We start from the raw sequence: 14,859 nt of genomic DNA, 5'->3' as shown, positions 1-14,859 counted from the left end.
AAACGAAGGGTCAGGAAAAAATGTGGTTGTACGAGTTTAACTGGAAATTTGTAAAATAAGGGTCAAATTGTCTGTCAGTTATAAAGTTGTAACGCAAGTAAAAGTTTCATTTCCTTCATACTTTTACATTGTTGGTCTACTTCTATGTACCATTCAAAAGAGCTCTCCTCAGTATTTCATAGTGAAAGAAATTTTATGCCGAGCTCAGGCTCTGAAGACTGAGGTTCTAGACTAAAAATAGATATATTTTCTACACCTACGCTGCAATAATAGCATCCCAGAACTGCACGATGCATCCCGTCTCGATCAGCCAGGATGACGGATAGGGCACTTCTCGGAAAAGACGGCTGGAAAACAATTCGTGAGTTGGGCAAGATATGAACTGCACTCATACAACTACGACACGCATATTCAATCTACGGGATTTACTTAAACGAAGGCAAGGTTGTGATTCTCCACGACAATCCCAAGCGTGTGAGAAGTTCTTTTGTTTTCTAAACTTCGTGCTAACTGGAGAATACGTTTTTCAAAAATTGGTAAAGGAAAACTAACAGTGAAAATGGTCTTGGGAACTGGTTGGACGAGTCTGCCAGTATCAAACCCGAAAATTACAGGCGAGTAACTTCCAGTCAGCCATCACATCTCGGGTAGCCTTGCTCTGATGATTTTCGTAAAATCTTTGAATATATTCAACGTTTTTCATTATTTCAAAATTTACTAGAACGATTACCATAAATCTGGCCGATATATGCATACATTCACATGCATCCATCACTGGTGAACATTTTTATGTATGCTACTAGTTGCTTCTCTAATTGAAAAGGCAATGAGAGGCTTTGTGGAAAGATATAGACTTCAAGTCGTTAAAAAGGAATTGATCAAAACGAGACTATGAAAGCTTTGTTATGGTATTATCGAAGGATTCAAGGGTAACAGGTTTATGAAAAGCATAATACCGCTGACGTATTTTTTAAAACGGCGGATGATCTTCTGGCAAACCGAATGACGACCTTGAAATTTTTATTTTCATGTTGAAATCCGACGGGCACGACGAAAACGTAGCCAGGGAAGACAGAAATAGAACGCCATAGGCGATCTTTTGAACATTCGGGTTTATACTGAAAGTCTTTTTTAAATCTTCATTTTACCCATTCCAACCGTGGTTGTAGCGTGTCGATTTATAAACCGCTAACTTGAAAATCCACATACGTGAATATTTCAGATCAAGGTCAATTTTCTCGGAAAATTGTGGATAAAGATAATGGTGCTATGAAGATAAATTTTTATAAATGTATCCGGGAAGTCACATAATGGTGACTACTATACATACTTATTGTGGAAAGATAGTAATAGCTTCAAGGACATTTAATTGAATGCCTTCCATCAGCAGTGTGACGTTCAGCTGGCTAACAGAAAGCTGGTCTCAAAAAACTTTACTACAATAATGTCGAAACGATTTCAAACTAACTAAAGGAGCTCGAGAATAGCAAACGTTTTGTTCACGCATTTTCACATAAACTTTTCATTGTTTCTTATAAATAATAATACTAACTCACTATATTTAATTACTTTTTATCAAAATGCAGGTCCATCTCTGTTGGATTCTACTAAGCGCGTAGACTGCGTACAAAATAGGTTCAATATTAGCAAGGTTTTCTTGGGAACAGGTAATACGACTCAACCAGACAGCCTTATGTGCATGACACTTATGCTTTGTTTAAATAGACGTATAAAGAATAGGCTAAACATCACTCCGTAAACGCTATGTGTAGCATAATGTTTTCTGAAAATTATCTGCACATTTTTGTCAACCTTTAAAAGTACTGCAGAATTCTATTATGTTTACTGCCTCGTTTTAAAGAAATAATGCGCGTATGTGGACTTGCATTGACTCGATATTAAATTGGAAACTTGACGCCCTTCCTTTAATTCTTCAAATTATCGTATTAAAAACCGAAAATTTTATTTCCACACACTGTTTTCTAAATTTCTACCCAAAAGGCTAAAGACAATACCCGAACAAATGTGAAATAACTACCTCTGAAAATGCATACCTTTACAGACCTCCGCTGCGTGAAATTCGTTTTGATATGTGTGTACACAGAGTAAAAGTTGCTATACAATGTGAATCAGAAGACGAAATACCGGACAGGAAAGGCAATTCTCCTGCGGTAGGAGCGAATATTGGCGAAATTGCTAAGAGTAAAAGATACAGACCGTCATGTTACGCATGGTTACAAATTTCAATCGTTTAGTTTTCACATATTACTGATAGCATATGTTAAATATAAAATTATAACCGAAAGTATGAAATAAAGATCTCTTTTTTTGATTATGTACTTAGGTACACTGCCGAAATTTTGTCAATGGATACCCCATTGAAAGATTTATGGGCTTCTTCCAAAAATGTTTCTGTTCTTAGCAGGAAAATAAATTTCTGAAGAATGCGTAGAATCTGGATTAGAGTATCCTATCTTTGAATGACAAAGAAAGAAGGCCTTGTACTTTAATATCTTCAAAATGTTAAATCTTCGCTTTAAAGTTACATATGTCGACCTCTGGAATTATCTAATACAGCCGCCAACTTCGTAAGCTTGCATTAGATCGTTTGTAAGTTAAGAAGCATTTTTATCAGGTAACTTAGCAAACACCGTTCAAATAAAAGCAAAAGCAAAAATACTCTGGAATTGTACACCAAGTAATAAAGTTCATTTACTATGACTATAATAACAAATAGAGACTACATATGCATTTGAGCATGGAGCACTTGTTAATTACGACTTACCCACGAACAATTCGCGGTAACGTTGGTCATTTTCATTAGATTCTGTACGTTTGTGTGTATTGCTTACTTCAGCAGCGTTTCTTGTTTTACCCATACGGGACTTTAAAGAGCTAAGCGGGATTTATTTGCTACAAAACACTCGATAATGTGCAGTACCCGTAGGTACAGTATTTGGAGTTGGCGCATTCTTGTTTCAACACGCTGAGTGCGAAGCTTACTTTGATTACGTTGAAGTAGACTTTTAAGGTGCTTAGGTGGATTATGTTACCTTGTGACGCTTACTCGACTTGTTCGCTGCTCATTGCTTAAGTCTGCTTCGACTGGCGATGTGTCTGTCGCTCGTCATTGAATTATTCCAAAGTGCTCTGGAACCTCCTTGACGTACTTTCTATGCGAGATAGGGACTTAGTAATTCCGCTGTATCTTAATGACCAAGATGAAAGAGAGCTTATTCGTTGATAGCTCGAGATGTTTCTCAAAATACTGCTGGTAGCTATGGTTAGATCATCAACACAGCTAGATAAGGCCTCCTCGGAGGAACCGATGGTACAGTCGGTTTCGCGTGTGTGACGTATTTTTACCTAGCCTCACTCAGTTGCTCTATTTAATAAATAAAAACACTTTTGGGCATATTTTTTGTATCGAGGAGTCACGAGGTACAGTGAGGTGGCGATTAGTCAGCCTAACTAAGATTCGTTTTTGCAGGAAAACTCGGGGGCGTTACACGGAATCTAGTAGTCCTGATCTTTGCAAGCCGCAAGTAAACGCTGTGCTGTGTTTTACTACCTCATTCTATTCGTTCAAATGCTATTATTTATTAACATTTCTCCAAGGCTTCCACAAGTGCACACAACCAAGATACATTTTTCATAATTCAAATTACAAAGCAAAATCATGATATACAGTCGGTTAAATTTTTTAAAATTAAAATTAAAAAAAAAATTGTATCATAGCATATTTTAGCTCGTGAAATTATTGTTTGGGACCTACGCTCATGTAAACTTACGTTGAGTAGCGGAGCCCTAAGTGACAACCGTTAATTAACTTTTCATATTTCAGGCAAACTCTACGCTAATAAGAGAATAATAGCGTTTCGTTATGGAATAGGGTACGACTGGCAGAAAAAAACATGTATGCGATGCGTTGAGAAGAACATTTTTGTCGACAATCTCGGGGGCAGCACGTTGGAATAGGCGCAAAAGGTAAAACAATCAAAACAAATATGTGATATGTAAAAAGACTATTTTTTTTGCGTTTTCTTGTCGATATCTGTAAAGCTGGTCTGCAACATAACTAGCCGCTTGGTCAACTTTAGCTTAGTACATTCTAAGTCGTATAGTAGGTACATAGACCTTTTGTATTGTTGACCGTTGGCCCGATATCTGAGATCAGTTTATTTACTGCCAAGCGGCTAGTCAATCTACTATGAACAGAAGAGAACTTGATCATTTAAAATACACATGTCATCCACTTTGATTGACCAAATTGGCCTTCGTGGCTAATTTTCTACAGGCTGTCATAAATTAACTTAACGTAAATACTCTCAATATTATAAAAACATCTGATCCCTTTTGCGGCTAAAATGTGTTACCTGTGATAGCGATAAAATAAGAATCTTTCTTGCAAATGAAATGCATTACCTTTGATAGCTATAAAGTAAGGGAGGTAGGGCTCTTACTTTCCACGAGCCAATCGCCGCTGTTGTTATCGAAAGGCTTGTAACTGCCGCTTCAATACTGGTCAAAACTATCACAAGCCCTCGACAGTGTACACAGGTTGTTCCTAAAATTTTCGGAGCAAATTATTGCAATCAAACACCGGATAGGGGCATGAGCTTTGTAGTAAATTGCCGCGCGATTTAGTGCACAGCCAACAAAGACTGCACCTGTTTGCCTTTGACATGTTTATAGATCAACTGTACTTCTTTGGCTGCTCGCTTAAATGTCAACGAGTTGTCTGGGATTATATTTGCAACCAATGAACGCCTAATAATAAATTTGCACCGTGAGAGTAGGGACTTGAACGTCGTTAGATCCGGTTTCATATCCTAGTGTGCAGTCCTTGTAATTGCACAACAACCGCTGTACTGTAACTCGTTGGATTTTTCGTCTGATCATTCCGACAATACATAGGATCCACAAGGTAAATTCCTGTACACGTGAATAAATAGGCTTGCTTGACCTTAATGGAGAAGATTAACGGCGTTTGTTTGATTTCTGAACGCATTTTCACCCTTATGCAAACTTTACACATGGCAAAAACTGATTGTGTTAAAATAATGTACAACGACCTAAAATTATGCAATGTCATTATTACACCTCCAACGTGAAGGTGCATTTGCATATGCATCCAGCTTATTACTATATTAACAAATTTGTGGTTCCTTTGCAGTAGAATTTGATATTTGCTTCATACAAAAATGTGGCTTTTTCAGGCTCGAATCACGCTAGAGTAAATCTTTCTTATACTCCGGATTCTTAAACGGCGCATCTGGATACAACCCGTTGCTCCTCTTTGAGACCTTGCCGCTAGACGCGAATTTTATCAGAAAGTCATTTTCTAGGATGTTACGGAAAAGCAAATAATGCGGTGTTTCATATTGTAGTCTCAAGGTATTCGCTATAATGTTTGGAACCCCGCGGTTTCCTGCATTTATTAATGAAACGGTTAACATATGCCACTGTACGTAAGGTTCTAGACCAGTCTAGAAAGTGATTAACGTCCATAATTGTAGTCAGATAAGCTTTATGGAGCACGCCAATCGATATTTTCCATTTGCTATTGATTATATTATTGAGCGATTTAGGCGTGTTTTCAGCAAGAGTGTGTTGTCCATAAAAAACATTTTCTGAACTGGCCTTCGAGCTCTACCGTTTGCAAATTATTTAGTGATAAACTCCCTAGATACCGGATAGAAAAGCATTTGCTTATTTTCTGTAAGCCATACAGAGCGCGCCACTGAGTCTGTACACTTCCCGACTTTTATTATGGTAGACCGTGCTATTTTTATGTGAATAAGCTAATTAGGAAGGCCAATTTTATGGCAGCCTGAACTAGGTAAAGGCTTCTGTAAACGCGTATGGCCAAAATTGTCTCAAGATATGGCGACGTACGCGCTTACTTGGTTTACGGTAAACCAGTGGTGGTACCTTAATACAGCCATAAATCTTCTAATCATAGTCCATAGGATACGCCGCATCTGTCGCTGATTTTGTGAGTTTTGGATAGATGTGGTTTTCGTTGATGGATTATCTCATATGATGTTAGCTTTATATCAGCGTTTGTGATCGTTATATTCATAGAGGTGGTTGGACAGAGCTATTTCGCTCCGGGGTAAACGTAAAAACGTAGTGTCGATCAGGGTTGCTTTGAAAAGCTCAAAAATATCCTTAATGGCTTTTCGCGACAATACCGTTGATGTCTTTTAGGTTTTCAGTTATATGTACTGTATGAACAAACTCTCAGAATCACCATTTTCGCTGTAGTGTCAAAGATAAAAGCCCCAGTGGAAGGTCTAGCTGGTGTAGGTCTTACTGGACATCCCAATAATGTTGGTATGGATTTTAAAACGATAATTCCTTCTCCTTTAGACTGGGGACTTATCCATTTTTCAATTTTTGAATTCACGGCCTTCGTCGCAACCGAATGTTCTCTGCCTTTTTTTGTGCTTTGAAGCATGCGAGGAATTCGTCGATGTTTTATACTTTTCCGATTTTGAAAAAGATATCCTTCAATGCTGAGTACTTGTAACAAATAAAATGGTATGATACTTCCATAACCATTACTGGCATCGTACACAAGCTAGCAGTGCCATTGGTGCAGCAAATCGATTCAGAAGTAGCCGAATTCATTATCTATTCTTATATACTAGACCCTCAAGGATACTCTTCTTCGTATTACTAGCGTGGCATGTAATGGCCTCGTATTGCACACTGTGCAGGCTTTCTGCACGGTAGCAAATGACACTTTTTTGTAAGTTTACAATGTACTCGAAAATAAGTCAGGCACACTATTGGTCTAAAAATCCTTACCGAATTCGGTTTTCGGTAGCGATTTTTTAGCTCGTTCAGTTCGAATTACATAGCCAAAATATTAATATGGTCCGATTTAACTTTAACCTATGTAAGAAAAGAAGGCTCATCGTATTTTCCCGGCATATTCAAATAATTTAGTTACCTGGGTATGTGTAACTCATCCTTGAATATTATTAAATGAAATATTTTTATTTTTGGCAATTCGAAGTGTTGTATGAGTGATACGTGAGATCTTGCTAGGAATCGATATTATTCTCCCTTAAAGCTCTCTGTTTAATGTCTAGATGTTTTCCTTACAGAATAGTTACGAAAATGTATTTTAATCTTCCACATTTGCATTATGTCTTTAGCAGCTATGGTTGTTGTGCGCCTATCAAACTTCTTAGCATGAGGTTATCCGCAATGCCAAACTCTATTCCAATTACTCTGTCGTTAATTTTTTGACAAGTGAGATTACTGGTTTTTTCGTCTTTCCTGAATCAGGTCCCAATTCTACGGATATTTCTCATCGTTACATTCATCTCCTGTTATCTTAATGAAGTTATAATAAAATCGTGATCTTGTTATTTATCTAGAAATTGTCCGCTACGTTCTTGTACCTATCATTTCACGTTATCCGTCACTATTCACAGCATTGTCCTAACGTTAAACAACAAGGTCCCTCGGCAAACCGTATTCTTCGCGTTGATATATTTTTTGTGGGTAGTTCAGCGGGTTTATTTGAGTGCAGGAATAAAAATCTACATTATTATTGAGTATAAATGGAAAATTCACAGGAACAATAATACGAACCATATGTAGTAGTCGAACGCGGTTTCGCCAAACTCGTTGCGCCTGTGCATGTTTAAAAACATTTTGGGAAACTCCGTATTGACAAAAGCTGGTACCCCTGTGCGTAGCATGCAAATGGCCTACTAAGTTTCGTGCTCATATAAAAAGCGACCACAATCTGCCGGCAAGTACGTTAATATTCGGACATGGAAAGTGCACTCTCGAGGCTAAACAGTGTCTATTTAACACAAAAACAGATTCACAAAATAAAGCTATTACTCGCGGAACATATTATATATATGTACAAAAAAAACTGAGACAAAAATAAGTGCTATATTTTTGGAGAAAGCCCGTAGTTGAAGTAAAAATGGAAATCGATACGTTAATGGTTGTTTATATCCAAAAAGAATATATAAATAATAAAAATTGGCTCACAACGATGGCTTCATACCACTTGCTATGTTTTGGTATGGTGTAGGGCAAATGGTAGGATGCAAATGATGCAGGGGTTCTTTCTTATTATTGGCCTCTTAACATGGTCTGTTTGAGTAAAATTTACTTCTTTTAACTTTTTTATAAAAAGTTAAAAGCAACTATAGAACTATACTGAAAATAAGAGATGCTAAGCTCTATGAATACCCGGATAACGCTGACTCCAGAGCAATACGCTCTGATATCTGACAGTGTGGGTGGATCTTTCTCATATATACCCTGAGTTTGAGTGGTCTTTGCAATAACCAGACTTCGATTTGATAAATTTACTTTCGTTTCTTATACAGCAGAAGTGACAATCAGACGACGCGCCCAATCAGCTCTTTGTTCCTAATGAGTCATTTTTTGGATACATTTGCGGATATGGTGTCTTTTTTCTACCCTGACATGGTAAGAGACAATCTCAACGCGATACTATTCAATAAGAATTTGTAGCGGGAACTATTGCAGAGTCTTAAAAATTTGCGCAGAAAGCGAGGTCAAGGCAGGATCTGAAGTGTTTCATTTTTCTGATATCGTGCTGAAAGGGACTATTTAATGTTTATGTACTTGTACACCTGCAAGCCAGTGGAAAGATGTAATATAGTGGATTTCTAGATGAAAGGCGAAACCTAAATCATGGCAAGTATTCGCAAAAAGAAAGCCGCTCTTCGACCTCCGCACTGAAAGACTAAATACGTACTTAAAAAGCGTTCCTTCCACTTCAACGGAGTAACATGGGTATCGAAGACAACGTTCCAGAGAAACAGCATACAGAATCTTGACAGTCGATATCAAGAGAGAATGGCAAACCGCACAATCTGCTGTATGCAGTGTTCATTGATTTTAAGGCGATCTTCAATTTTGAGTCCAGAGTGAAGGTTATGCTCATATGGACCGAAGTTGGAGCCTTTATGAACGTGCTCAATTAGACAAGACAATAAAATAACGCTCGATGACGGAGTGACTGAACTGTTGTCTTTCAGATAGGCAACTGTCCTGGTTCTGAGGGACAGTTTAAGCCAATTCCTATTCTTTATTTTGCTGACTTTCCCTAATCAAACAAAAGGGCCACAAAAGCTAACTGAGGCTGTTCTGTATTCAGATGAGTTACTGATATGCGGATCGAAAAGATTTTAGGTACTGTAAACCCTAGCCCAGCTCCACGCGGCAACTACACAGTATATGGTATAAGTAAGGCGATGAATAGTAAAAAAGTGAGGTCAATGTCACTGACATTTTGTACCTCTCCGGATCACCTCTTGCTTATGGTAGTTGATTCCCGTATTTGAGGTTGCTGATCTTTGTCAACGTCAGAGTTGCACCTCACGTTTTTTCTGAGAGTCGCAGGAAGGCACTTTCGGCCAACTTAGAGACCTACTAGCCTGGCTGGCTGAACTTCTATCAGCCTGTTCGGCCACAAGGTGACTCCGATCGCAACGTATAAGATACGTGTCATTCAGGAAAACTTCACAGAGGAAAACCTCGATTAAATTACATCAAGACCTTCCTTTTTCAAAGAAGCCGGGGTTACACACAACGACCCGTAATCTCTTAACGAAGTTGCCTCTGTCACAGAAACCTTTGTGATCAACCTTAACAACTGGGAATAAAAACTCGCGAAATCGACAGTGATTTTTTTTAAGTGCAGTAAGGAATAGCTATATATAATAGAATGAAAAGGGGCGAACCGACTAAACCGACATGCGGTGAATCGCTTTGCGGTGCATGGGTTCTACCATAGACTTTGCAAGAAACACAGCTTCCACGAGCCTGACGATTCGTATAGGTGCTCCAGGTACAGAGAAAATTGTTATAGATTCTGTGTAGTACGTTTCCCTTACGTATAATTTTTAAGACATCTGACAAATTATTCTAAAGTTTTATAAGTTTACCCGGACTAATATAATTTATGACGTAATTATGACGTAAAACGTTCTGTTTGTGGCTTTGATCTTATGATATTGTACCGTCAACTTGCACATAAGCTGTTTGAGTACTACCAGTAAGGGCGAATAAACATAAATTGTGTTGATTTTCTATTTTGGAATAGTGTGAAAAAGCTTGGCCGGATCTATCAACGAGGTAACAAGGTATGGAAGTGGCTTAAGTAGTCAGTGCTATGACTACGCCATAGAAAATAACACATACTCAACAGTTAGCATACTCGTCACCATCGCAATGTTTTGCGGATCCTTTTTTCATATGCTTACATTTTCGCATCAAAACTTGTTTTTCCAAATAAAGGCATACTTTCCCAACTGACCGTAAGCCTACTATTCTGTAGTCTATTTAAAAAAGAAGAGTTAATTAAAATAGGTATGTATTTAGAAAAACAAAGGCAATGAATGAAACTCCACAATCCTGTGGAAAGAATTAAGTTGATATGAATACGTATTAAAGATAAATGACAAAATTCAACAATATTATATCTAAAGCGTGCCAAAGGTTTATATCAGTTGACCCCCCCCCCCCTCACAGCATACCATGAGATGCGCATGCACGTGATTCGCATATGTGTATACACATCAGTACGATTGTATATCTGATAATATAAGGAGCTTCTGTGAATATTTGTGTTGGTAAATCAAGTTTACATTACTCTTCATAACATTACAGATCAAAATGATCTGTAATGTTATGAAGAGTAATATGAAGGGTAAAACGACCACCGCCTCGTAAGACTTTGACGGGCTATCCCAGATTATGAATGGATTCTCCCAGCGAAGTATTAAGGTCTATTAAATTTGTTCATGTCATGTATATATAGATATTGACAGTCAAGCTGTGTGCTTATGCAAAGCTTATTTAGCCTAGTGATATAACTAATCCCAAAAAGAAAACCACCGCTAGTTGAGTATGGGACTCATTTACGACACTGCTACCATGTATATCGGACTTGTCTGCTGTTTCTAATTTCGCACACACGTACGCTCCCCCCAACAGTCTCAAAGTCGAACGACAACTGGCTATGACAATGATAACGATGCCGTACCGATGAAGACATGATTAGTTCCACATCGGTATTTTCCGTCAGTGCACACAATTATCAAACAAACATGCATAGCGCATGTTATAATAACTGCATTATTATTCTACAAATTTATACCGATAATCCTCAGTGATGTCTTTCAAGTGTCGTTCATAGAACTCGTTACAACATGTGAATAGTATCCTTTGAAAAATATGAAAGAACTTCGAATAAATAACCAAAACCTATTTATCTAGGACTATGTAAGCCTCTTTTGTATAGCACTACTAATACGGGTTCATATGAAATAAAATGTCATCGATTGTTAACTCTACAGAGAATTTAAAAGAACTACGTTGCCTTGAAGTACAGCAGACGTAGTAGGCACATGCGTGTCATACTGAGTTAAAATATCACATTTTTGTGGTTGTCTGCTAATAAGGATGCTATCAACGTTTAATTTGATGTATTGGGTCATTATTTATCATTCTTGAAACATTAAAAATGCATACTTTCCATATCATACCTCTTAACATCTTACAGACGTCCTTGGCGCAATTATTTTTATCTACAGTTATCTAACTAACGGACGACATCTCGTTTTCTAGCCTGGCAATTGATGTACTTCTACAACTACATCGAAATATCTATACAGGTAGAACCTAATCTCTATACATTTCTTCCTGTTTCTCGATCATGGTATCTCATGATATTGTTATGCTCATGAGCGTGGCGTTTGCGGTCAGGGTAATTCGGAATGCTCTACTTATTTGGAGAACGAGCACGTGTTGTGGTTCTTTTAAATGGATTTTATTTTCGTTTGATTTCGTCGTTTCTGTTTAAACGGGAGCTGCATGGAGAACTTCCGAATCCGTCACTGAGGCACGTAACTTCCCCATTCCTGGCTCTAGACCTTCTTCGGCTCTGTGTAATGCCTTCTTCACCGCTTGCTTCACGTGTAGGGTTCCATGTAAGCGTCAATCAGGCTTTATTCTTAGGTACCGAAGCATCAATTCTGGTCAAATTGGGTCTCTGTCCAAATTAATGTTGAGTAACTGTCACTCAAAGCGCGACAACACTCGTAATTCTTTGAGGTAATGCTTATAGGACCTTATGACTCGCTTTCTTTACCTTTTTTTACCTTTATTTTTACTTCTAAGTCGTATCCATGAAGCTTGAGAAGAGCTTCGATGGGCCTTACCAAGCAATTCTGGAACAATAAACTTATGGCTAAGAATATGATTTAAAAATATGCAAAACTTTTTAAAAAGAAACGTTGAGAGCCCAAAGACAACCCACAATTACAGCCCCTATATGACTCTAACGATAGCATGCATGACAAATATCAGCACAGAGGCATCTTGACGCCAGATCAAATAGGCTAAATCACCTATGTTTTTCGTAAAAAAAACATGCTAGTGATAAGGGAACCGAGCTTACTCCTCTTGCTGAATCCAAAGGTGTTAAAAAAGAAAACTGATTTTATGCCCAAAAAATTAAAATCTATCACTGACAAAGCAGACCACGAATCTCCGCATTGTTTTAAAAACAGGGTTCGTTTTAGTGAATAGCAGCAAGAGTCCAAAAATTCCGGATTCTTTTAGATCAAGGATTTTAATAAGTTATACGCTATGACTAGATCAATTTCGTCAACACCGCCCTTGGTAGTATTCATTTTTACCAACCACATAAAAAGGCAAGTCTCAAAGTTGGCAGATCATGAAAAACATATTCTTAGCCTTTGAGGCCAACCCAATACAAAGGAGAACGTGACGATCAATGGCCTAAGTGTTCCCGTTATCTGTAGAGGTATCCTATTTATCGTTCCACTGTTAAGGACGCACTGCCTAGACGACACCTTTTAGAGGGTCTGTTAGTCTATAATGTAAATCGTAATGTAAACCTGGCTTACTAAGTTTCACCAATACCTTAGTATCAACAAAGTACGGAACTTGGCCGTTGCGTTGAGAATGCAATGGGGCTGTATGTACATGGTAAATTTCCCCCTAAGTTTTAAGATACTTGATATGAACTGAGTGTTATTATAGGAAACAAATATATTTCGGTTTCCATAGCTTGCAAAAACAGTTGTTTTCTTATAGTCAATGCTGCTGTTACTGTTCAAAGGGAAATCACCTAGGGATATTTAGAAAACGTATCCATTGCGAAAAAATACAGGATTCCGTTAAGTGAGCCGACAAAATCCATATGTGTACGGCTCCATGGCTTCTTAAATCTAAACTAACTTCTTAGCTCTCCTGATATAGAATTCTTCGCTGTTTCACCGCATGACAAATACTATCTTTCTACACTTTCTATGAGTACAAATCGTTTGATTCTTTCGATATCTGGGTGTCCTTAAAAAAAAGTTTTTCTAAAGCGTGGAAATTAAGTATTTTTCGTTTTAAAATTCAGTTCGAAACAGAAAGACAGTTTCTAATTACACTTATTTCTGAAGGCCTACCCTATACTGCTAAAGAATCTGATATGGTCTGGCCAGAGGTATTTTATAGCTATTTGTATCAACTTATCGTCTTTAGTTGAGTCACGTACCTTTTCCAAGGTTGCAAAATAAACGTGAGAATGTGCGATCGGTACCTAGTCAATTTCATTACTTATATTTGCTATCATTATATTTTTGGCGCTGTCCCGTTTGTCTTATTTCAGGCCTCGATAGGGTGTCAGCCTGACCGAAGTCTCCACTTCGAAGCCGTAGGCAAAAGTAGTAACTTACCTCTACAACGATTAGCAGCGTGAATTAGAAAAAAAATAGCAGTAGTAGCTTATGATCTGTTAGGAATATACATTTTTGACTGATTAGATAGCAGTGGAACTTGCGTGACTGCAAAGATAATTCTTAAGCCTTTTTCAGTCGGGTAATATTGTATCTTGGCCTTACTTGCATGTGCAACAGCTTGCTCAGATCTGTCTGAGAAGTGATATGGGTTGAAACTTCAAGACCATAGTCACTCGTATCTGTAACTGTTATAATTGATAGAAGTGTGTTATAGAGGGTATGTAGTAGATCTGACATTAATATCAGTTCCACTAGCGTGAAATTACTTTTAGGCTGGTCGATTCACAAGAAATAGTATTTTAACAGTCGGCGCTCGTCACATGCGGACATTCCGAAAAAAAAAATAATATGAAATAATACCAAGAAGTAATCTGATCTAGTTGACACTCTTCGGCGTTACATTTTAAAAAAAATTTCTTTATCAGGACCAGGTCTCTATCCCGATTCATCGGTAACAAAATTTAAATATCAGATTTATTTACGCGACAGGGCACTTTTATACTCGTCAGCAAGAGATCCATTATCTGTCAAAAAATAACTAAATAAAATGGTGTATCTTGCGCCAAAGAATAAACGCTGAAATGATCAATTCAAACTATTTTAGTGATCAGATGTTTGTTTGAATTATCTATACCAATTTGTAAGTATGATTCTAAAACGTCAAGTTGATGAAATTCCACGTTCGAAAATCACTAGAATTAATGCCAGTTATTTTTTGTACCACTTGACTCTTTTTGTACCTTTTTAAGTAACAAGTGTCCAAATATTAGTACATCTAGGTATCTTCTAGAATGTTCATGAATTCCTTAGCTAAGTAAAACTCTTTTATATGCCGTATTATTCGAACAAAATTTAAGTTGAAACTTCTTCTGCATGTTATGACATTTCTATTTGCTGCATGTAAATAAAGGTAAGTGGATTTATTTTGAAAAACCAAGGCTTTTTTATGCTCGTTTACCCATAATGGTCAGATCTCATCTGGTGGCGATACATAATTGTATATCTTTTTTATCTTCAGATTTGTATATAA

At 37.5% G+C, this 14,859-nt stretch overlaps 1 long non-coding RNA gene across 4 annotated transcripts in view; it reads right to left on the bottom strand.

The window, feature by feature from the left end:
• LOC111263381 (uncharacterized) overlaps window positions 1–14,859 on the bottom strand; it is a 118,081-nt gene that overhangs the window by 41,993 nt on the left and 61,229 nt on the right. Inside the window, exon 6 of one of the 4 annotated variants that reach the window (XR_015312260.1) lies at window positions 11,827–12,242. The exons of 2 other annotated variants lie outside the window; for them this stretch is intronic. This is a non-coding gene — a long non-coding RNA (uncharacterized LOC111263381). Of the gene's footprint in view, window positions 1–11,826; window positions 12,243–14,859 lie in introns of those variants that run through there. One more of the 4 variants, XR_015312263.1, reaches the window with a different exon arrangement.

The sequence above is a fragment of the Varroa jacobsoni genome, unplaced genomic scaffold (genome assembly GCF_002532875.2).
Source record: "Varroa jacobsoni isolate VJ856 unplaced genomic scaffold, vjacob_1.0 scaffold_759, whole genome shotgun sequence".
Classification (NCBI taxonomy): Eukaryota; Metazoa; Arthropoda; class Arachnida; order Mesostigmata; family Varroidae; genus Varroa; species Varroa jacobsoni.
The sequence above is the reverse complement of the archived record's forward strand: the minus strand, read 5'-3'. Positions and strand labels throughout refer to the sequence as shown.